Raw genomic sequence first — 25,076 nt, forward strand, 5'->3', positions numbered from 1 at the left:
GATTTCTCCATGATGAGTTATAGGTGTTTCCATAAGGTTCACCTAAGTAATTTACCTCTGCTATTGCAGGGTTCTCAGGATCATAGGCCTCTTCTTCAGAAGGCGCCTCTTGAGTACTGTTGGATGCAGCTTGCATTCCATTCAGACTTTGAGAAATCATATTGACTTGCTGAGTCAATATTTTGTTCTGAGCCAATATGGCATTCAGAGTATCAATTTCAAGAACTCCCTTCTTCTGAGGCGTCCCATTACTCACAGGATTCCTCTCAGAAGTGTACATGAACTGGTTATTAGCAACCATGTCAATGAGTTCTTGAGCTTCTGCATGAATTTTCTTTAAGTGAATGGATCAACCTGCAGAGGTATCCAAGGACATTTTAGCTAATTCAGACAGACCATCATAGAATATGTCCAGGATGGTCAATTCTGAAAGCATGTCAGAAGGACACTTTTTGGTCAGTTCTTTGTATCTTTCCCAAGCTTCATAGAGGGATTCACCTTCTTTCTGTCTGAAGGTTTGAACATCCACTCTAAGCTTACTCAGCTTTTGAGGAGGAAAAAACTTGGCTAAGAAAGCCTTGACCAGCTTATCCCAAGAGTTCAGGCTATCCTTAGGTTGAGAGTCCAACCACACTCTAGCTCTGTCTCTTACAGCAAAAGGGAAAAACATGAGCCTGTAGACTTCAGGATCTACTCCATTAGTCTTAACAGTATCACATATCTGCAAGAATTCAGTTAAGAACTGAAAAGGATCTTCAGATGGAAGTCCATGAAACATGCAGTTCTCCTGCATCAGAGAAACTAATTGAGGTTTCAGCTCAAAATTGTTTGCTCCAATGGCAGGAATGGAGATGCTTCTTCCATGTAAATTGTAGTTTTCGAAAATTAGTTTTGAAACAAATTTGCAAATCAATTTTGAAAAGATAAGAAGATAAGAAGTTAGAAAGGATATTTTAAAATCAAATTTTTGAAAAAGATAAGATAAGAAGATATTTTTGAAAAGATATGATTGAAATTAGTTTTGAAAAAGATTTGATTTTTAAAATCACAATTAATGACTTGATTCACAAGATATCACAAGATATGATTCTAGAACTCAAAGTTTGAATCTTTCTTAACAAGCAAGTAACAAACTTGAAATTTTTGAATCAAAACATTAATTGATGATGTTATTTTCGAAAATTAGGAGATAAAGATAAGAAAAAGATTTTTGAAAAATATTTTTAAAATTTTCAAAAATAACTAAGAAAAATGAAAAAGATTTAATTTTTGAAAAAGATTTTGAAAAAGATAAGATTTTTTAATTGAAAATTTGATTTGACTCATAAGAAACAACTAGATTTTAAAAATTTTTGAAAAAGTAAAATCTAATTTTCGAAAATTTATGAGAGAAAAAGGGGAAGATATTTTTTTGATTTTTTTGAATTTTTAATGATGAGAGAGAAAAACATGAAAATGATGCAATGCATGAAAATTTTGGATCAAAGCAATGAATGCATGCAAGAATGCTATGAATGTCAAGATGAACACCAAGAACACTTTGAATGTCAAGATGAACATCAAGAACTTATTTTTGAAAAATTTTTAATGCAAAGAAAACATGCAAGACACCAAACTTAAAAATTTTTCATGTATAGACACTATGAATGCAAGAATGCATATGAAAAACAAGAAAAGACAAAACATGAAAACATCAAGATCAAACAAGAAGACTTACCAAGAACAACTTGAATATCATGAAGAACACTATGAATGCATGAATTTTTCGAAAAAATGCAAGATGAACATGCAATTGACACCAAACTTGAAATTAACTCAAGACTCAAACAAGAAACACAAAATATTTTTTATTTTTATGATTTTCTAATTTTTTTTCTGTATTTTTCGAAAATTATTTGAAAAATAAAAATAAGGATTCCAAAATTTTTAATATGAATTCCAGGAATCTTACAATCTTAGTCTAAAGCTCCAATCTGAGGGTTAGGCATGGCTTAATAGCCAGCCAAGCTTTAGTATGGAATTACATGCATTGAAGTGATTAGTTGAAGCCTCAGTCCAAACGAATTTAGACATGGCTTTACAGCCAATCAGGCTTCAACATGCTTCATGAAACACTAGAATTCATTCTTAAAATTCTGAAGAAAAAAATATTTTTGAAAACATTTATTTTAAAATTTATTTTTTCGAAAACAAAGGAGAAAATTTTTGAAAAATTTTTGAAGAAATATTTTTGAAAATAAAATAAAAAGAAAATTACCTAATCTGAGCAACAAGATGAACCGTCAGTTGCCCAAACTCGAACAATCCCTGGCAACGGCGCCAAAAACTTGGTGCACAAAATTGTGATCTCAGGCAACGGTGCCAAAAACTCTATACGCACGTCTTAATAAATCATCTTTCATTCACAACTTCGATACAACTAACCAGCAAGTGCACTGGGTCGTCCAAGTAATAAACCTTACGTGAGTAAGGGTCGATCCCACGGAGATTGTTGGTATGAAGCAAGCTATGGTCATCTTGTAAATCTCAGTTAGGCGAATATAAAATAGTTATGGAGTTTTCGAACATAAATAATAAATAGATAGAAAATAAGGATAGAAACACTTATGTATATCATTGGTGAGAATTTCAGATAAGTGTATAGAGATGTTTTCGTTCCTCTGAACCTCTGCTTTCCTACTGTCTTCATCCAATCAGTCTTACTCCTTTCCATGGCTGGTTTATGTAAGGACATCACCGTTGTCAATGGCTACTTTTTATCCTCTCTGGAAAATGGTCCGATGCGCTGTCACTGCATGGCTAATCGTCTGGAGGCATCACCCTTGTCAATGGCTGCATCCCATCCTCTTGTAAAAATGGTCCAAATGCTCTGTCACAGCATGGCTAATCATCTGAGGTTCTCGATCATGCTGGAATAGGATTCACCCTCCTTTTGCGTCTGTCACTACGCCCAACACTCGCGAGTTCGAAGTTCGTCACAGTCATTCAATCCCAGAGTCCTACTCGGAATACCACAGACAAGGTTTAGACTTTCCGGACTCTCATGAATGCCGCCATCAATCTAGCTTATACCACGAAGATTCTGATTAAGAGATCCAAGAGATACTCATTCAATCTAAGGTAGAACGGAAGTGGTTGTCAGGCACGCGTTCATAGGGAATGATGATGATTGTCACATTCATCACATTCATGTTGAAGTGCGAATGAATATCTTAGAAGCGGAATAAGTTGAGTTGAATAGAAAAACAGTAGTACTTTGCATTAATCTTTGAGGAACAGCAGAGCTCCACACCTTAATCTATGGAGTGTAGAAACTCTACCGTTAAAAATACATAAGTGAAAAGGTCCAGGCATGGCCGAATCGCCAGCCCCCAATAGTAAAAAGTCCTATTTATAATGAACTAGTTACTAGGGTTTACAGAAGTAAGTAATTAATGCATAAATCCACTTCCGGGGCCCACTTGGTGTGTGCTTGGGCTGAGCTTGAATGTTACACGTGCAGATGTCATTCTTGGAGTTGAACGCCAGTTTGTAATGTATTTCTGGCGTTCAACTCTGGCTTGTGACGTGTTTCTGGCGTTTAACTCCAGACAGCAGCGTAGAACTGGCGTTCAACACCCTTTTACGTTACCTAAACTCGGCCAAAGTATAGATTATTATATATTGCTGGAAAGCCCTGGATGTCTACTTTCCAACGCAATTGGAAGCGCACCATTTTGAGTTCTGTAGCTCCAGAAAATTTACTTTGAGTGCAGGGAGGTCAGAATCCAACAGCATCAGTAGTCTTCTTCAACCTCTGAATCTGATTTTTGCTCAAGTCCCTCAATTTCAGCCAGAAAATACCTGAAATCACAGAAAAACACACAAACTCATAGTAAAGTCCAGAAATGTGTATTTAACATAAAAACTAATGAAAACATCCCTAAAAGTAACTAGATTCTACTAAAAACGTACTAAAAACGATGCCAAAAAGCGTATAAATTATCCGCTCATCACACCCCAATTGATTGGAAAAAATCTTTTTTAGAACTTGCTTGAATTATATATTTTGTGGATCATGTTTTTGAGCTAAGAACACAAGCATGTGAGATTTGAGCCTAATTGTGTGGTTACATCATATAGCCACTTATTTTCATTCTTGTGTGCATTATTCTCTTTCTATGATTGTGATCTTTGATTTGTTTGATTCTATATGTCCATTATTTTGTGTATACATGCATTTATATGATTGAGGCCATTGTTTCACATAGCTCACATACCCAAATAGCCTACCTTTTATTTTCCGTTGTTAACCAACTTTGAGCCTATGCTAAACCCACTTGTTCTTAAATGTCCCTTGTTTGGATCTTTGATTAGCTTAGGCTAGTGAGAGCGCTCAACATCTAAGTTTGGGAGAGTTGGGAACATTGGTTGGGATGAAAGTGTATTTTTATAATTTTTTGTCAAAATTTTGGGAAATTTGGTACATACTCATGCATTGAATGTAAAACCATATACATTGATACTTTTGTATATACTTTATTGCAAAAAGAAAAAAAATATAATAAATAATACAAAATATATATATATATATATATATATATATATATATATAATATAGAAAAAAGAAAGAAAAAGACAAGCAATAAAAAGGGGACAAAAAAGCTCAATAAAAATTAATGCATATGTGTAGTGACCAAAAATAGAATGCATGAGTGTGTGAAAAAGTGAAGAATGGGTAGTTAGGTTAGCTTTGAATTGTATAGGTTGTTATATAGGTTAAGTGGGAAGCTTAGGTTAATCAAAGATTCAAATTCTAGTCCACTTGACCATATGCATCCTTACCTTGACCCTAGCCCCATTACAACCTATGGGAAAGACCTCATGATATTTGCATACATGCATGAAATAATTGTTGATTGTTAGATGAAAAACAAATCTTGGAAAGCGTGATTAGGGGAGAATTGAGTGAATCAACCCCATACACTTGAGTGACTAGAGTGGATACACATCCGGTGAGGGTTCGATTGCTCAATTACATGTTTCCACCCATGATCATCTATTCTTGCAAGTTTGTAAAATCTTTCATAATTCAATTCAATTGTGGGTTTTATTTGACAGCTATGGCTCTAGCCCTTGTACTTATATATGTATTCTTGGAAGTTGACTTATTTTGACCAAGTAGTTGCATTCATTTAGATAGATTGCATGTAGGTAGGTTGCATTTAGGTAGTTTACATTGAATAAATGTTGATACCCTTTGCTTCTTTCTCGAGTTTAGCATGAAGACATGCTTAGTTTAAGTGTGGGGAGGGATCAACACACTTTTTATGCTTTTAGACATTAGTTTAGTTTAGTTTTAGTTTTGGAGGGAAAGTTAGTTTTTAGAGAGAGAAGCTCTCTCTTCTCTCTAGGATTAGGATTAGGTTTAGGTTTAGGTTAATCTCTTCTTAGAGCTAGGTTTAATTCATGCTTTGACTTCCTTTTCCTTTTTAATTTCTTGTTTCTCTACTCTTTCTATCTCTAATTTTGTATTTCATTCTTGTAATTGTTTACTTTGTTGTTGATGCACTCTTCCTTCTTCTATTTTCCTTTAATGCAATTTGAGGTAATTCATGTCAATTGTGCTTTCTTTAATTGTTGTTGTTGATTATTTGCAATTGATTGTTGTTAGATTTCATTCTTGTTGTTGATTTAATATGCTTTTTCCTTTACACCTTCCAAGTGCTTAACAAAATGCTTGGAAGGATGTTAGAGTAGATTTTAGTGTTGTTGGCTTGGGAAGGTAACTTTGGAATTCTTGAGTCACTAATGTCCAAGTAATTGATGATTGGGAGCCATTAACTCTAGTTCTCAATAATTCAATTAGTGGAGAGTAAGGACTTATGGACTTGGATTGATATAGCTCATTTGACTTTCCTTTACTAGTTAGAGGATGATTTAATGGGATTGATCCTTGCCAATTCTCATGTTGTGGTTAGTAATAAGGATAGAGATCCTTGACCACCAAACCTTGCTAAGACCTCTTTTTGCCATTTGATTTTCTTTGACATTTATATTCCTTGTCTCTTATTCCAAAAACCCCAAAACATATCTCTAACCAATAACAAGAACAATTTATTGTAATTCCTAGGGGGAACGACCTGATGTTTGAATACTTTGGTTTACTTTTATAGGGGTTTGTTACTTGTGACAACCAAATGTTTGTATGAAAGGCTTATTGTTAGTTTAGAAACTATACTTGCAACGAAAATTCATTTGTGAAATTCTATACCATCAATTATCTGTTCATCATTCAGCTACTCCCATTGTGGCGTTTAATGCCACAAACTTGCTCCTTCTTAGGCGTTGAATGCCCAGCATTTACTCCTTGGCTGGCGTTCAACGCCAGCACTTGTTATTCAGATTTGGCCTAAGCTGCTACAGTGGGCCTTACACTCTTCTCTTGGATTTACTTCAGTGTTACTTGGAAGAGTGTTAGAAGGGATCTTAGGGATCCTTTTACTCAGCTGACCAATCTGTACCTCCAGTTTTCTAATGGAAGATCTTGTTTCAGTAATGAAACTATGAGTGGTCTTAGAGAGGTCGGAGACTATGGTGGCTAAGTCAGAGAGGCTCTGCTTAGAAGTCTCCATTTGTTATTGAGAAGGTTGGAATGGTCTGTTATTGAACCTATTCTAGTTTCCTCCACCTTGGTTATTATTGAAGCCTTGCTGAGTCTTCTGTTGATCCCTCTATGAAAAGTGGTGCAAGAAATTGTAATTCACACTTTTCACAACTCCGCACAACTTACCAGCAAGTGCACTGGGTCGTCCAAGTAATACCTTACGTGAGTAAGGGTCGATCCCACAGAGATTGTCGGCTTGAAGCAAGCTATGGTCATCTTGTAAATCTCAGTCAGGCAGATTCAAATGGTTATGTGTTTTTGATAATTAAAGGATAAATAAAACATAAAATAAAATAGAGATACTTATGTGATTCATTGGTGGGAATTTCAGATAAGCGTTTGGAGATGCTTTGTTGCTTCTAAACCTCTGCTTTCCTATTGTCTTCTTCCAATCATGCGTGCTCCCTTCCATGGCAAGCTGTATGATCCTCTCGGATGAAAAATACCAGGTACGGTTTCTGCATGGCTAATCAACTGTCAGATTTCTCGTCTCGGATGAAAAGTACCAGGTACAGCTACCGCACGGCTAATCATCTGTTGGTTCTCACTAGCGTCAGAATAGGATCCTTATCCTTTTGCACACTGTCACTGTGCCCAACATTCGCAAGTTTGAAGCTCGTCACAGTCATCCCTTCCCAGATCTTACTCGGAATACCATAGACAAGGTTTAGACATTCCGAATCTCAAGAATGCTGCCAATGGTTCTAGCCTATACCACGAAGGTTCAAATCTCAGATTTAGATGCTCTGTTGTCAGGAGAGACGATGCGAATTGTGAATGAGAGACCCAAGAGAATATACTCCAGCTGTCGTCCAATGACTACGTTGAACATCATGTAGACCGCTTGCATCAATTCATGAAGAACAGCAGAGCTCCGCACCATAATCTATGAGGTGTAGAAACTCCACCGTAGAAAATACATAAGAGAAAATAGTCTAGGCATGGTCGTGTGGTCAGCATCCATGTCCAAGGATGATAATATCATAATACCCTAATACAATAGTAAAAAGTTCTATTTACACTAAACTAATTACTAGGGATTACAGAAAATGAATAACTAAGTGCAGATAGTGCAGAAATCTACTTCCGGGGCCCACTTGGTGTGTGCTTGGGGTGAGCATTGAAGCTTTCATGTGCATTGGCCATTCTTGGAGTTAAACACCAGCTTGGGTGCCAGTTTGGGCATTTAGCTCCAGTTCTGGTGCTAGTTCAGGCGTTTTACTCAAGAAAAGGGTCTTTGGTGGGCGTTTGAACGCCAGTTTGGGCCATCAAATCTCAGGCAAAGTATGGACTATTAAACATTGCTGGAAAGCTCAAGATGTCTAATTTCGAATGCAATTGAGAGCGCGCCAATTGGGTTTTTGTAGATCCAGAAAATCTACTTCGAGTGCAGGAGGGTCAAAATCCAACAGCATCTGCAGTCCTTTCTCAGCCTCTGAATCAGATTTTTGCTTAGGTCCCTCAATTTCAGCCAGAAAATACCTGAAATTACAGAAAAATACACAAACTCAGTCCAGAAATGTGATTTTTGCATAAAGACTAATAAAAATATAATAAAAAGTAACTAAAATATACTAAAAACGATGCAAAAAAATGCCAAAAAGGGTATAAATTATCCGCTCATCACAACACCAAACTTAAATTGTTGCTTGTCCCCAAGCAACTAAAAACAAAATAGGATAAAAAAGAAGAGAAAATACAATAAATTCCAAAATTATCAATGAAGATTAGTTTCAATTAGATGAGCGGGACTAGTAACTTTTTGCTTCTGAACAGTTTTGGCATCTCGCTTTATCCTTTGAAGTTCAGAATGATTGGCATCCATAGGAACTTAGAATTCAGATAGTGTTATTGATTCTCTTAGTTCAGTATGTTGATTCTTGAACACAGCTACTTTATGAGTCTTGGCTGTGACCCTAAGCATTTTGTTTTCCTGTATTACCACCGGATACATAAATGCAACAGACACATAACTGGGTGAACCCTTTCAGATTGTGACTCAGCTTTGCTAGAGTCCTCAGTTAGAGGTACCCAGAGCTCTTAAACACACTCTTTTTCTTTGGACCACCACTTTAACCGCTTAGTCTCAAGCTTTTCACTTGACACCTTCATGCCACAAGCACATGGTTAGGGACAGCTTGATTTAGCCGCTTTGGCTAGGATTTTATTCCCTTGGGCCCTCCTATCCATTAATGCTCAAAGCCTTGGATCCTTTTTTTACCCTTGCCTTTTAGTTTAAAGGGTTACTGGCTTTTTCTGCTTGCTTTTTCTTTTTCTTTCTTTTTTTCTTTATTTTTCGCTTTTTTTTTTCACAAGCTTTGTGTTTTTCATTGCTTTTTCTTGCTTCAAGAATCAATTTTATGAGTTTTTAGATTATCAATAACATTTCTCTTTTTTCATTATTCTTTCAAGAGCCAACAATTTTAACATTCATAAACTTCACTATAAAAAATATGCACTGTTCAAGCATTCATTCAGAAAACAAAAAGTATTGCCACCACATCAAAATAATTAAACTAATTTCAAGATAGAATTCGAAATTCATGTACTTCATTTTCTTCTTCAGAAAATATTTTTCATTTAAGAAAGGTGAAGGATTCATAGCACATTCATAGCTTTAGGACATAGATACTAGACACTAATGATCATGTAATAAATACAAAAACATAGACAAAATATAAAGCATAGAAACCAAAAAACAGAAAAATAAGAATAAGGAGATTAAAGAACGGGTCCACCTTAGTGACGGCGGCTAGTTCTTCCTCTTGAAGATCCTATGGAGTGCTTGAGCTCTTCTATGTCTCTTCCTTGCCTCTGTTGCTCCTCTCTCATGGCCTTTTGGTCCTCTCTGATTACATGGAGGATGATGGAGTACTCTTGGTGAGGTCCATGAGTGGGCTCTCTTGTTTGCTCCATCCTCTTTCTAGTTATGGGCTTTTGAGATAAATCTCTCCATCTCCCATGACTCGGAGTTTGAAGCAACTGCCTTCCCTTTCCTCTTCCTAGAGGTTTCTCCGGCCTTAGGTGCCATTAATGGTTATGGAAAAATAAAAAGCTGAGCTTTTCCATACCAAACCTAAAAGCTTTGCTCGTCCTTGAGCAAAGTAAGATAGAAGGGAGTAGAAGAAGAATGATGCAATTAATTTTGAAAACTTATTAATGTATACAAGAAAGATTAAAAAAAGTTGAGAAGAATTTGAAAAGATATGTAACTTTTGAAAATGTTTTGGAAGAAATTGAAAATAATTGAAAAAGAATTAAAAAGAATTTGAAAGATTATTAATTTTTTTTTGAAAATAGAAATTGAAATATGAACATTTAAAATATGTTTGATGCAAAAAATTATGAATTAAAACATGAAAAATTGACAAAAATCGAATTGGAAACAAAATTACCTCCCTTGTGTCATCCTGGCGTTAAATGCCCAGAATACTATCCATTCTAGCGTTTAACGCCCATTTGACTGCCTCTTTGGGCGTCTAATGCCCAGCCAAATACCCTGGCTGGCGTTAAATGCCAGGAATCCTTCTTTACTGGGCATTTTGCTGAACGCCCAGAATGCTACCATTTGTGGCGTTAAACGCCCAGAATGCTGTCATTCTGGCGTTTAACACCCAGAATGCTGCCTGCATGGGCGTTAAATGCCCATTCTGCTATCCTTACTTGTGTTTAAACGCCAGTAAGCCTGTTCTCAAGGGTGTGCTGTTTTGATGCTATTTTTGATTTTGCTTTAATTCTGCAGCTGTTTTTATTATTCCACATGATCAGCAACCTAAAGAAAACATAAAATAACAATTGAAAAACAAATGTCTATGAAGAGTAAATATAATTAAATATAATTAATATAATGTCAATAGCTTGATAGTGAAGCTCTTAGAGAGCTTCACAGAGACTCAGAGCTTAATGGTGGCCTCCCAACACCAAACTTAGAAGTTGAGTGTGGAGGCTTTGTTTGACTCTGTATTGAGAGAAGCTTTTCATGCTTCCTCTCCATGGTTACAAAAGAAGATCCTTGAGCCTTAAACACAAGGTAGTCCTCATTCAATTGAAGGACTAACTCTCCTCTGTCCACATCAATCACAGCCCTTGCTGTGGCTAGGAAGGGTCTTCCAAGGATAATGGATTCGTCCTCATCCTTCCCAGTGTCTAGGATTATAAAATCAGCAGGGATGTACAGGCCTTCAACCTTCACTAAGACATCCTCTACAAGTCCATAAGCCTGTTTCATTGATTTGTCTGCCATATCTTGTGAGTTTCTTACAGCTTGTACCTCAAAGATCCCTAGTTTCTCCATTACAGAGAGTGGCATGAGGTTTATTCCTGACCTCAAGTCACACAGAGCTTTCTCAAAGGTTATGGGGCCTATGGTACAAGGTATTAATAACTTTCCGGGATCCGGTTTCTTCTAAGGTAATTTTTGTTGATCCAAGGCATTTAGTTCATTGATGAGCAATGGAGGTTCATCCTTCCAAGTCTCATTACCAAATAACTTGGCATTCAGCTTTATGATTGCTCCTAGATACTGAGCAACTTGCTCTTCAACAATATCTTTATCCTCTTCAGAGGAGAAATACTCATCAGAGCTTATGAATGGCAAAAGTAAGTTCAGTGGAATCTCTATGGTCTCTGTATGAGCCTCAGATTCCTTTGGTTCCTCAATAGGGAACTTCTTATTGGTCAGTGGACGTCCAGCAAGGTCTTCCTCACTGGAAATCACAGCCTCTTCCTCCTCTATAGGTTCAGCCACTTTGAGTATATTGATGGCATTGCACTCTCTCTTTGGATTCTCTTCTGTATTGCTTGGGAGAGTACTAGGAGGGATTTCAGTAACTCTTTTACTCAGCTGACCCACTTGTGCCTCCAAATTTCTGATGGAGGACCTTGTTTCAGTCATAAAACTGAGAGTGGTCTTAGATAGATCAGAGACTATGGTTGCTAAGTCAGAGAGACTCTGCTTAGAATTCCCTGTCTGTTGCTCAGAAGATGATGGAAAAGGCTTACTATTGCCAAACCAATTTTTCCCACCATTATTATTATTGAAGCCTTGATTAGGCTTCTGCTGATCCTTCAATGAGAAATTAAGATGATTTCTCCATGAAGGATTGTAAGTGTTTCCATAAGATTTTCCCATGTAATTCACCTCTTCCATTGCAGGATTCTCAGGGTCATAAGCTTCTCCTTCAGAGGAGGCTTCTTTAGTACTGTCGGATGCAGCTTGCATTCCAGTCAGGTTCTGAGAAATCATATTGACTTGCTGAGTTAATATTTTATTCTGAGCCAATATGGTGTTCAGAGTATCAATATCGAGAATTGCTTTCTTATGAGTCATCCCATTATTCATAGGATTTCTTTCAGAAGTGTACATGAACTGGTTATTTGCAACCATCTCAATGACTTCCTGGGCTTCTGTAGGGGTTTTCTTCAGATGAAGAGATTCACCAGCAGAGTGGTCCAATGACTTCTTGGACAATTTAGACAGACCATCATAGAATATACATAAGATGCTCTATTCTGAAAGCATGTCAGAAGAATACCTTCCGATCAATTGCTTGTATCTTTCCCAAGCTTCAAAGAGGGATTCACCTTCCTTCTGTCTGAAGGTTTGGACTTCCACTCTAAGCTTGCTCAACTTTTGAGGTGGAAAGAATTCAGCCAATAAAGCATTGACCAACTTTTTCCAAGAGTTCAGGCTTTCTTTAGGTTGTGAGTCTAATCATATCCTAGCTCTGTCTCTTACAGCAAAGGGGAAAAGCATAAGTCTGTAGACCTCGGGATTAACCCCATTGGTCTTAACAGTGTCACAGATTTGCAAGAATTCAGCTAAGAACTGATGAGGATCTTCCAATGGAAGTCCATTAAACTTTCAATTCTACTGCATTAGAGAAACTAATTGAGATGCTTCTTCCATAGAAGTCTGAAGTTGGTGCAGTAAAGTCACCAAGCATCTTCCTTGCATCTCCACCATTGTTATTGGGTTCGGCTGCCATGTCTTCTTCTTTTTCAAAAATTTCTATAAGGTTCTCTCTAGAGTGTTGTGCTTTAGCTTCTGTTAGCTTCCTCTTCAGAGTCCTTTCAGGTTCAGGATCAGCTTCAACAAGAATGTTTTTATCCTTGTTCCTGCTCATATAAAAAAGAAGAAAACAAAGAGAGAAGAGGAATCCTCTATGTCACAGTATAGAGATTCCTTTATGCGATTAGAAGAATGGAAGAATAGAAGAATGAGGCAGAGAGGGAATAAGAGGAATTCAAACACAGAGAGAGGGAGAGGGTTCGAATTATGAGTAGAAGAGAAGTGTTAGTAAATAAATAAAATAAATAGAAAGAGATGAGAGAGAAAGTATTCAAATATTAATTAAAAGAAAAGAAAAATATTTTTGTTTTTATTTTAATTATAAGTTAGAATTCGAAATTTAAGAAAAGAAATAAAATAAAATTAGAATTTAAAATAATTGGTTAATTAAAAAGAATTTTGAAAAAGTGGTTAGTTGTTTTCGAAAATTAGAAGTGGAAAAGTAATTAGGTGGTTTTGAAAAAGATAAGAAATAGTAAACTTTTTTTAAAATTAAAACAAACAAGTCAAGTAGTTAATTGAAAAAGATTTGAAAATAAATTTTGAAAAGATAAGAAGTTAGAAAAAGATTTTGAAATTAAGTTTTGAAAAAGATATGATTGAAATTTATTTTGAAAAAGATTTGAAAAAGAAATTAAAAAGATTTGATTTTTAAAATTAAAGTTGATGACTTGACTAACAAGAAACTAAAACATATGATTCTAGAATTTAAAGATTGAACCTTTCTTAACAGGAAAGTAACAAACTTGAAATTTTTGAATCAAAACATTAAATGTTAGCAATAATTTCGAAAATTATGAAATAAAATTAAGAGAAATATTTTAAAAAATTAATAAAAAAATTTTCGGAAAACATGAAAGAAAAATGAAAAAGATTTGATTTTTGAAAAAGATTTGAAAAGATAAAATTTTTAAATTGAAATTTTGACTTGACTAACAGGAAACAACTAAATTTTGAAAATTTTTGACTAAGTCAACCCAAAATTTCAAAATTATGAGTAAAATAAGGGAAAGATATTATTTTTTATTTTTTTGAATTAATGAAGAGAGGGAAAAACAACAAAATGACACAAGACATAAGAATTTAAGATCAAAATAAATAATGCATGCAAGAACACTTTGAATGTCAAGATGAACACCAAGAACACTTTAAAGATCATGATGAACATCAAAAACATATTTTTGAAAATTTTGAAGAAAAGAAAGTCATGCAAGACACCAAACTTAAAATTTTTAAACTTTAGACACTAATAATTCGAAATTGCATATGAAAAACAAGAAAAGACACATAAAAGGAAAAATTAAAGATCAAACAAGGAAAATCATCAAGAACAACTTGAAGATCAAGAAAGAACACATGATGAATTTTTGAAAATTCAAGAAAAATTAAAAACATGCAATTGACACCAAACATAAAATTTGACACAAGACTCAAACAAGAAACATAAATGTTTTTTTTGGTTTTATGATTTTATCAAAATTTTTTGTATTTTTTTGAAATATTTTTAGAAACTTTTTAGAAACCCTTTCCAAGTTTTTGTATTTTTACCTAATTTAAGCAACAAGATGAACCGTTAGTTGTCCAAACTCGAACAATCCCCGGCAACGGCGCCAAAAACTTGGTGCACGAAATTGTGATTCACACTTTTCACAACTCCGCACAACTAAGCAGCAAGTGCACTGGGTCGTCTAAGAAATACCTTACGTGAGTAAGGGTCGATCCCACGGAGATTGTCGACTTGAAGCAAGCTATGGTCATCTTTTTAATCTCAGTCAGACAGATTCAAATGGTTATGAGGTTTTGATAATTAAAGGATAAATAAAACATAAAATAAAATAAAGATACTTATGTGATTCATTGGTGGAAATTTCAGATAAGCGTTTGGAGATGCTTTGTTGCTTCTGAACTTCTGCTTTCCTATTGTCTTCTTCCAATCACACGTGCTCTCTTCCATGGCAAGCTGTATGATCCTCTCAGATGAAAAATACCAGGTACGGTTTCTGTACAGCTAATCAACTGTCGGATATCTCGTCTTGGATGAAAAATACTAGGTACAGCTACCGCACGGCTAATCATCTGTCGGTTCTCACTAGTGTCGGAATAGGATCCTTATGCTTTTGCACACTGTCATTGCGCCCAATATTCGCAAGTTTGAAGCTCGTCACAGTCATCCCTTCCCAGATCCTACTCGGAATACCACATACAAGGTTTAGACTTTCCGGATCTCAAGAATGCTGCCAATGGTTCTAGCCTATACCACGAAGGTTCTAATCTCAGATTCGGATGCTCTGTTGTCAGGAGAGATGATGAGAATCCCAGATCAGAGACCTAAGAGAATATACTCCGGCTGTCGTCCAATGACTACGTTGAACATCATGTAAACCGCTTGTGGTTGTCAGGCACGCGGATCTTGGCTAAGCGAGTAACGAAGATATTGGATGATTGTCACGGGTCATCCCTTAATTCTGACTTAACTGAATTAAGTACGAGAGTATATCTTGGAGAAGAAGTACATGTGAATTGAAAGAGAAACAATAATACTTGAATTAATTCATGAAGAACAGCAGAGCTCCGCACCTTAATCTCTGAGGTGTAGAAACTCCACCGTAGAAAATAAATAAGAGAAAATAGTCTAGGCATGGCCGTGTGGCCAGCCTCCAAGTCCAAGGATGATAATATCATAATCTCCTAATACAATAGTAAAAAGTGCTATTTATACTAAACTAATTACTAGGGATTACAGAAAATGAATAACTAAGTGCAGATAGTGCAGAAATCCACTTCCGGAGCCCACTTGGTGTTTGCTTGGGCTGAGCATTGAATCTTTCACGTGCATAGGCCATTCTTGGAGTTAAACACCAGCTTGGGTGCCAGTTTGGGCGTTTAACTCAAGTTTTGGTGCTAGTTCTGGCGTTTTACTCCAGAAAAGTGTCTTTGGTGGGCGTTTAAACGCCAGTTTGGGCCATCAAATCTCGGGCAAAGTATGGACTATTATACATTTTTGAAAAGTCCAAGATATCTACTTTCCAACTCAATTAAGAGCTTGCCAATTGGGCTTCTATAGCTCCAGAAAATCCACTTCGAGTGTAGAAGGGTCAGAATCCAACAGCATCTGTAGTCCTTTCTCAGCCTCTGAATCAGACTTTTGCTCAGGTCCCTCAATTTCAGCCAGAAAATACCTGAAATTACAAGAAAACTTATAAACTCATAGTAAAGTCCAGAAATGTGATTTTTTCATAAAAACTAATAAAAATATAATAAAAAGTAACTAAAACATACTAAAAACTATGTAAAAACAATGCCAAAAAGGGTATAAATAATCCGCTCATCAAAAAGTTGGGATGATTTCTCCATGATGAGTTGTAGGTGTTTCCATAAGGCTCATTGTTGGGATTTTCTAAGGAAATTCCCAAATAGTTAACCTCAACCATCATGGGTTGATCTGGATCATAGGCGTCTCCTTCATAAGAGGCGTCTTGAGTGCTGCCAGCTGCAGCATGCGTTCCAGTAAGATCTTGAGAGATAATGTTGACCTGTTTGGTTAGGATCTTGTTCTGAGGCAATATGGCAATCAGAGTGTTAACCTCCAGGACTCCTCTCTTCTGAGCTACCCCATTGTTTACAGGGTTCCTCTCTGAAGTGTACATGAATTGGTTGTTTGCAACCATGTCAATGAGTTTCTGTGCCTTTTCAGGCATTTTCTTCAAGTGGAGCGATCCACCAGCAGAGTGGTTTAATGCCTTCTTGGACAATTCAGAAAAGCCATCATAGAAGATATTTAGCATGGTCCAGTCTGAAATCATGTTAGGAGGGCACTTTCTGATCAGTTGCTTGTACCTCTCATAGGCTTCATAGAGGGATTCACCCTCTTTTTGTCTAAAGGTTTGAACTTTCACCTTGCTCAGCTTCTGAGGTAGAAAAAACTTAATCAAGAATGCATTGGCCATCTTCTCCCAAGAGTCTAGGCTTTTCTTAGGTTGAGAATCCAACCATAACCTAGCTCTGTCCTTTACAGCAAAGGGGAAAAGCATATGCTTGTAAATTTCTGGATGCATTCCATTAGTCTTGATAATATCATAGATCTGCAAGAAATCACAGATGAATCTGTTGAGATGTTCATGTGGAAGTCCATGAAACTGGTAGTTCTGTTGAACTGGAGTGACCAGTTGAGGCTTCAGCTCAAAGTTATTTGCACTAATGGAAGGTATAGAGATGCTCTGTTCATAGAAGTTTGAAGTGGGTACAGTAAAGTCACCAGGACCTTCCTTGTATATCCTCTATCATTAGGATTGGCTGCCATGTTTGTATTCTCAGCTTCTTGTTCGTAAAGCTCTGTGAGGTTTCCTCCTGAGTGTTATTCTCTAGCTTGTTGTAAATGCCTCCTTTGAGTCCTCTCAGGTTTAAGATCAGGATTAAAGAGGGGTTCTTTACCCGTGTTTTTGCTCATAAATAAAAAGAAAGAACGCATGACGAAAAGAAGAAAGGATTCTCTATGTCGGAGTATATAGGTCCTTTGTTAGAAAGATAGGTCAAGAGGGAAAAAAAAGGATGTCCTTTAATAAGGATAGTTTTCAAAAATCAATATATAGAAAGAGAGGATATTTTCGAAAATAGAGAAGGAAAAAAGAGATGAAGTTTTCGAAAATGAAGAAAGAGAAAGTAGTTAGGAGCTTTTGAAAAAGAAGAAAGAGAAAGGAAAATAAAAGATAAAACAAGTAACTAACTAATTAACAAGATTTGAAAACAAAATAAAAGATATGATTTATGAAATCAAAAAGAGAAAGTTGAATAGAGAATTTTGAAATTTAAAAGTTGAAAGAAAGAGTTAAACAAAGAAAGATAAGATTTGAAAAATATTTGAAGTTTAAAAGTTTAAAATTAAAAAAAAAAACATAAGACAAATAAATTTTAAATTTTTTTTTAAAAGAAAGATAAGATAAGAATTTAAAAAGATTTAGAAAGATAAGATTAAAAATGTAAAGATTTTGGAAATCAAATTTAAAACATAGTAAAGATTCGAAAAGATAAGAATTTAAATTTTGAATTTTGAAAAAGATTTGATTTTGAAATTTAAAATTGAATTTTAAATTTTGAAATTGAATTTTAAAATTTGAATTTAAAATAAAATAAGATAGGATTTTTGAAATTCAAAGAAAGATAAGATAAAGAATTGAAAATGATTTGAAAAGACAAGATTTGAAATTAAAATTTAAACTTTACTAACAAGAAAACACCAAACTTAAAATTTTTAAATCAAGATAAGAAAAGATAGTAAATATTTTTAAAATTTGAATAAAGGCAAAAGAAATAGTTTTTGGATTTTCTAATTCTAAAGAAAAAGAAAAACAACTAAAAGACACTAAACTTAAAAATTTAAGATCAGATGACACTAGTTTTCGAAAATTGAAAGAAAAAACAACTAAGAGACACCAAACTTAAAATTTTTTAAAATCAAACAAGAAAAATATCAAGAACAATTAGAACACAATGAAGAACACTCAAGAATAATTTTCTCAAAAATTTAAAGAAAAGAATGAAAATAGACGGGACACCAAACTTAAAAACTGACACAAGATTCAAACAAAAGATAAGGTTTACTAATGAAAAGAAAGGGTTTTGAAAAATTTTTTAAAAAGAAAAAAAAAACAATTAGAAGAGTAAGATTATGATTTAATTGCTCTTTTAATCTATAAAAAGTACCTAATCTAAACAACAAGATAGTCCAGTAGTTTGTCAATCTCGAACAATCCCCGGCAACGGCGCAAAAAATTTGGTGCGCAATATTGAACCCGCAAGTTTTGCACAGATGAATCGACAAGTGCACCAGGTCATCCAAGTAGTACCTCAGGTGAGTGAGGGTCGAATCCCACGGAGATTGTTGGATTGAGCAAGCAGTGGCTATCATGTAGGTCTTAGTCAGGCGATTGGAAAAGATGGTTGTTTCTTTGAAAGCATAAATGAAAATTAAAGGAAACGAAATACGAGGTTAATGTGAAAGCAATGATAGAGATTCAGTTAAGGCTTTGAAGATGCGTGTTCTTTCTGGATTAACTTTTCTTACTTTCTACTTCAATAACGAATGATTCATTCAATGGCAGTCGTAATTGACTAACTCATATAGCATCCTCATCAAGTTAGCCTCTTCCAAACCATAGCAGTCCACCATATTCGAGCAACTCATGTAACATCCTCATCAAGTTAACTCATGGCTTCCCACTATAGCCGAAGGTGAAGACTTAAGCAATCCACTCCCCTTTGCGATCCTACTCAAAACGCCACAAACAAGGTCGGATCTTTCGAATCAACGAATGTTGCTTTTCAGACTCTAGCCTTAATGCCACAGAGACCTCAGCAACCCACGGTCAATGGAATTTTATGTCACTTATCCAAAGTCACCCAGGCACTCTATTGAATCCACAGTGCATTCTCTAGCTGTGTTTCAATGCTATCTGGGTCAGGACTCACATGGAACCTATGTAGAACAAGGATGATTGTCACGGTTCATCCTCAATTCATGAGATAAAGAACGAAAATGCACAAGAGAATGGAATCAAACGTGTACTGAAATACAAAAAGTAATATTATTAGTACATGAGAATCAGCAAAACTCCTAACTCTAACTTAGGAGGTTTAGTAGCTCATAGCTTACAGAAAATAATGTCAATTCGAAAGTGGTGGAAGAAGATCCTAAAAAAGGGTGATCTTCTCCTATATATAATAACCTAATAACTAAGAAGTACAAAAGTATGATAGACTATACTAAATGTGCAAAAATCCACTCTTGGGCCCACTTTGGTTGAGTACCTGGGCTGAGCTTGGTGTCCATCTTGAGGGATAGGCATTGAACGCCCATTAGGGGGGTGATTGGTGATGCCTTGTGCCCCCTGGTGGGGTTGAACGCCAAGAATGGGGTGGAATGTGGCGTTCAACACTGGCTTAGGTTCCTTTGGGGCGTTGAACACCGGAAAAGGGGTAACTCCTTGGCGTTCAACGCCCAATATGGGCAGGCTCCTTGAAGAAAAGTATAGACCATTATATATTTCTGGAAAGCTCTGAAAGTTAGCTTTCTGATGCTGTTGAGAGCGCATCATTTAGACCTTTGTAGCTCCAGAAATGATTGTTTTAGTGCATGAAGGTCAGAATCTGATAGCGTCTGCTATGCTTTCCTTGCCTTTGAATCTGACTTTGCCAAAACTCCTCATTTTCAGCCAAAAGTTACCTGAAATCATCAGAAAACACAAAAACTCAAAGTAGAATCCAAAAATGTAAATTTAGCACTAAAACATATGGAAATATAATAAAACTTAAACAAAACAAAACTAAAACAATACGAAAAAGATGCCAAAAAGCGTATAAAATATCCGCTCATCACCCCATTCCTTTCATCTATATCCACAATTTCATTGAAATCCCCATGTAACAAAATGGGATTTGGCACAGCCTTGTAACATAAATTGATTTCTACCACAGTAAGAGTTTTTCATCTCTCACATGCGGTCCATATACCAGACAAATAGTACAGTGAAAATTATCCTTGGTCATCACTCCTTCCACACATAACCACCTATCTCCTTTATTGCTGATGAGCGGATAATTTTTACCCTTTTTGGCATTATTTTTACATAGTTTTTAGTATGTTTTAGTTACTTTTTATTATATTTTTATTAGTTTTTATGCAAAAATCACAATTCTGGACATTACTATGAGTTTGTGTGTTTTTTTGTAATTTCAGGTATTTTCTGGTTGAAATTGAGGGACCTAAGCAAAAGTCTGATTCAGAGGCTGAGAAAGGACTGCAGATGCTGTTGGATTCTGACCCTTCTGCACTGGAAGTCAATTTTCTGGAGCAACAGAAGCCCAATTGGTGCACTCTCAATTGCGTTGGAAAGTAGACATCTTGGGCTTTCTAGTAATGTATAATAGACCATACTTTGCCCGATATTTGATGGCTAAACTAGCATTCAAACGCCCACCAGAGACCCTTTTCCGGCGTAAAACGCTAGAACTGGCACCAAAACTGGAGTTAAACGCCCAAACTGACATCCAAGCTGGTGTTTAACTCTAGAAAAGGCCTATGCACGTGTAAAACTCAATGCTCAGCCCAAGCACACACCAAGTGGGCCCCGGAAGTGGATTTCTGCACTATCTGCACTTAGTTACTTATTTTCTGTAATCCCTAGTAACTAGTTTAGTATAAATAGCACTTTTTCCTATTGTATTCGCATACTTTTAGAGCTTATGCCATTTTTCACATTTGGGAGGCTGGCCATTCGGCCATGCCTAGACCTTTTTCTCTTATGTATTTTCTACGGTGGAGTTTCTACACCTCATAGATTAAGGTGCAGAGCTCTGCTGTTCCTCATAAATTAATGCAAGTACTATTGTTTCTCTTTCAATTCACGCTTACTTCTTCTCCAAGATATACTCTCGTACTTAATTCAGTTAAGTCAGAATGAAGGGGTGACGCGTGAAAATCACCCACTATCTTCGTTTCTTACTTAGCCATGATCCGCGTGCCTGACAACCACAAGCGGTCTACATGATGTTCAACGTAGTCATTGGACGACAGCCGGAGTATATTCTCTTGGGTTTCTAATCCACAGACCGAGTCCATGAGGTTGGAACCTTCGTGGTATAGGCTAGAACCAATTGGCAGCATTCTTGAGATCTGGAAAGTCTAAACCTTGTCTGTGGTATTCCGAGTAGGATCTGGGAAGGGATGACTGTGACGAGCTTCAAACTTGCGAATGTTGGGCGCAGTAACAGTGTGCAAAAGGATAAGGATCCTATTCCGATGCTAGTGAGAACCGACAGATGATTAGCCGTGCGGTAGCTGTACCTGGTATTTTTCATCCGAGACGAGAAATCCGACAGTTGATTAGCCGTACAGAAACCGTACCTGGTATTTTTCATCCGAGAGGATCATACAGCTTGCCATGGAAGGGAGCACGCATGATTAGAAGAAGACAATAGGAAAGCAGAGGTTCAGAAGCAACAAAGCATCTCCAAACGCTTATCTGAAATTTCCACCAATGAATCACATAAGTATCTTTATTTTATTTTATGTTTTATTTATCCTTTAATTATCAAAACCTCATAACCATTTGAATCCGCCTGACTGAGATTTACAAGATGACCATAGCTTGCTTCAAGCTGACAATATCCGTGGGATCGACCCTTACTCACGTAAGGTATTACTTGGACGACCCAATGCACTTGCTGGTTAGTTGTGCGGAGTTGTGAAAAGTGTGATCACAATTCCGTGCACCTAGTTTTTGGCGCCGTTGCCGGGGATTGTTCGAGTTTGTACAACTGACGGTTTATCTTGTTGCTTAGATTGGGTAATTTTATTTTATGTTTAAGATTTTTATTTTTTATTTTCAAAAAAAAAATAATAATACAAAAAAATTGTTCTTCAGAATTTTTAAGAATGAATTCTAGAGCTTCTTGTGATATGTTGAAGCCTGGCTGGCTGTTAAGCCATGTCTAATCTTTTGGACTGAGGTTTCCATTTTCCATTATAGAAAGGACATGTCTGTAATTGTTATGCTAAAGCTTGGCTGGCCATTTGGCCATGTCTAATTCTTTTTTACCGAAGCTTTAGACTAACATTGTATGAATCTTGGAATTCTTATTAAAATTTTGAATTTCTTTATTTTCTTTTTCCAAAATAATTTTGAAAAAAATAAATACAAAAAAAATCTAATAAAATCATAAAAACCAAAAAAATTTTGTGTTTCTTGTTTGAGTCTAGTGTCAAATTTTAAGTTTGGTGTCAATTGCATGTTTTAATTTTTCTTAAATTTTTGAAAATATATGCATTGTGTTCTTCATGATCTTCAAGTTGTTCTTGATGATTTTCTTTGTTTGATCTTTACATTTTATTGTTTTGTGTCTTTTGTTGTTTTTCATATGCATTTTCGAATTCATAGTGTCTAAACATTAAAAATTTCTAAGTTTAGTGTCTTGCATGTGTTTCTTTTCTTAAAAATTTTCTAAAATATGTTATTGATGTTCATCATGATCTTCATAGTGTTCTTGGTGTTCATCGTGACATTCAAAGTGTTCTTGCATGCATTATTTGTTTTAATCTTAAATTCTTTTGTCTTGTGTCATTTTGTTCTTTTTCTCTTTCTTCATTAATTCAAAAAAATCAAAAATAATTTCTTTTCCTTATTTTACTCATAAATTTTAAAATTTTGGGTTGACTTAGTAAAAAATTTTTAAAATTTAGTTGTTTCTTGTTAGTCAAGGCAAAATTTCAATGTAAAAAGTCTATCTTTTCAAATCTTTTTCAAAAATAAAATCTTTTTCATTTTTCTTTCATGTTTTTCGAAAATTTTTTTTATTAATTTTCGAAATCTTTCTCTTAATTTTATTTCATAATTTTTGAAATTATTACTAACAATTAATGTTTTGATTAAAAAATTTCAAGTTTGCTACTTTCCTGTTAAGAAATGTTCAATCTTTAAATTCTAGAATCATATCTTTTAGTTTCTTGTTAGTCAAGTCATTAACTTTAATTCTCAAAATCAAATCTTTTTAAATTTCTTTTTCAAATCTTTTTCAAAATAAATTTCAATCATATCTTTTTCAAAATTTAATATCAAAATCTTTTTCTATCTTCTTATCTTTTCAAAATTTATTTTCTTATCTTTTTCAAAACCACCTAACTACTTTTCTCTCTCTCTCTCTCTCTCTATAATTTTCGAAAACCACTAACCACTTTTTCAAAATTCTTTTTAATTAACTAATTATTTTAAATTCTATTTTTATTTTATTTCTTTTCTTAAATTTTGAATTCTAACTTAATTAATTAAATAAAATAAAAATATTTTTCTTCTCCCTCTTTTTAAAATTCGAATACTCTCTTTCTCATCTCTTTCTATTTATTTAATTATTTACTAACACTGCTCTTCTACTCATAATTCAAACTCTCTCCCCCTCTCTGTGTTCGAATTCCTCTTATTCTCTCTCTACCTCATTCTTCTATTCTTCTATTCTTATACTCACATAAAAGAATCTCTACACTGTGACATAGAGGATTCTTATTCTTTTCTATTCTCTTCTTTTTCATATGAGTAGAAATAGGGATAAAGACATCCTTGTTGAAGCTAATCCTAAACCTGAAAGGACTCTGAAGAGGAAGCTAAGAAAAGCTAAAGCACAACACTCTGGAGAGGACCTTACAGAAATTTTCGAAAAAGAAGTAGACATGGCAGCCGAACCCAATAACAATGGTGAAGATGCAAGGAAGATGCTTGGTGACTTTACTGCACCAACTTCCAACTTCTATGGAAGAAGCATCTCAATTCCTGCAATTGGAGCAAACAACTTTGAGCTTAAACCTCAATTAGTTTCTCTATTGCAGCAGAATTGCAAGTTTCATGGACTTCTATTGGAAGTTCCTCATTAGTTTTTAGCTGAATTCTTGCAAATCTGTGACACTATTAAGACCAATGGGGTTGATCCCGAGGTCTACAGACTTATGCTTTTCCCCTTTACTGTAAGAGACAGAGCTAGGATATGGTTAGTCTCACAACCTAAAGAATGCCTGAACTCTTGGGAAAAGTTGGTCAATGCTTTCTTGGCCAAATTCTTTCCACCTCAAAAGATGAGCAAGCTTAGAGTGGAAGTCCAAACCTTCAGACAGAAGGAAGGTGAATCCTTCTATAAAGCTTGGGAAAGATACAAGCAATTGATCAGAAGGTGTCCTTCTGACATGCTTTCAGAATGGAGCATCTTATGTATATTCTATAATGGTCTGTCTGAATTGTCCAAGATGTCATTGGACCACTCTGCTGGTAGATCTCTTCATCTGAAGAAAATGCCTGCAGAAGCCCAGGAACTCATTGAGATGTTTGTAAATAACCAGTTTATGTATACTTCTGAAAGAAATCCTGCGAATAATGGGATGAGTTAGAAGAAAGGAGTTCTTGAGATTGACACTCTGAATGCCATATTGGCTCAGAATAAAATATTGACTTAGCAAGTCAATATGATTTCTCAGAATCTGACTGGAATGTAAGCTGCATCTGGCAGTACTAAAGAAGCCTCCTCTGAAGGAGAAGCTTATGACCCTGAGAATCCTGCAATGGAAAAGGTGAATTACATGGGAGAATCATATGGAAACACCTATCTTAATGGGAAGAATGGGCATTTAACGCCCAGTCTGGCAGCATTTTGGGCGTTAAACGCCAGAATTGGCAGACAGACTGGCGTTTAACGCCAGAAAAGGGTGTCTGGTTGGCGTTAAACACCAGAAAGGGGCATCAGCCTGGCGTTTAACGCCAGGAAAGGTCGCAGAGATGGCGTTAAACGCCAAAAAATGGAACACAGAGGGCGTTTAAATGCCAGAAA

This window comes from Arachis ipaensis, chromosome B04 (assembly GCF_000816755.2).
Source record: "Arachis ipaensis cultivar K30076 chromosome B04, Araip1.1, whole genome shotgun sequence".
Taxonomy (NCBI): Eukaryota; Viridiplantae; Streptophyta; class Magnoliopsida; order Fabales; family Fabaceae; genus Arachis; species Arachis ipaensis.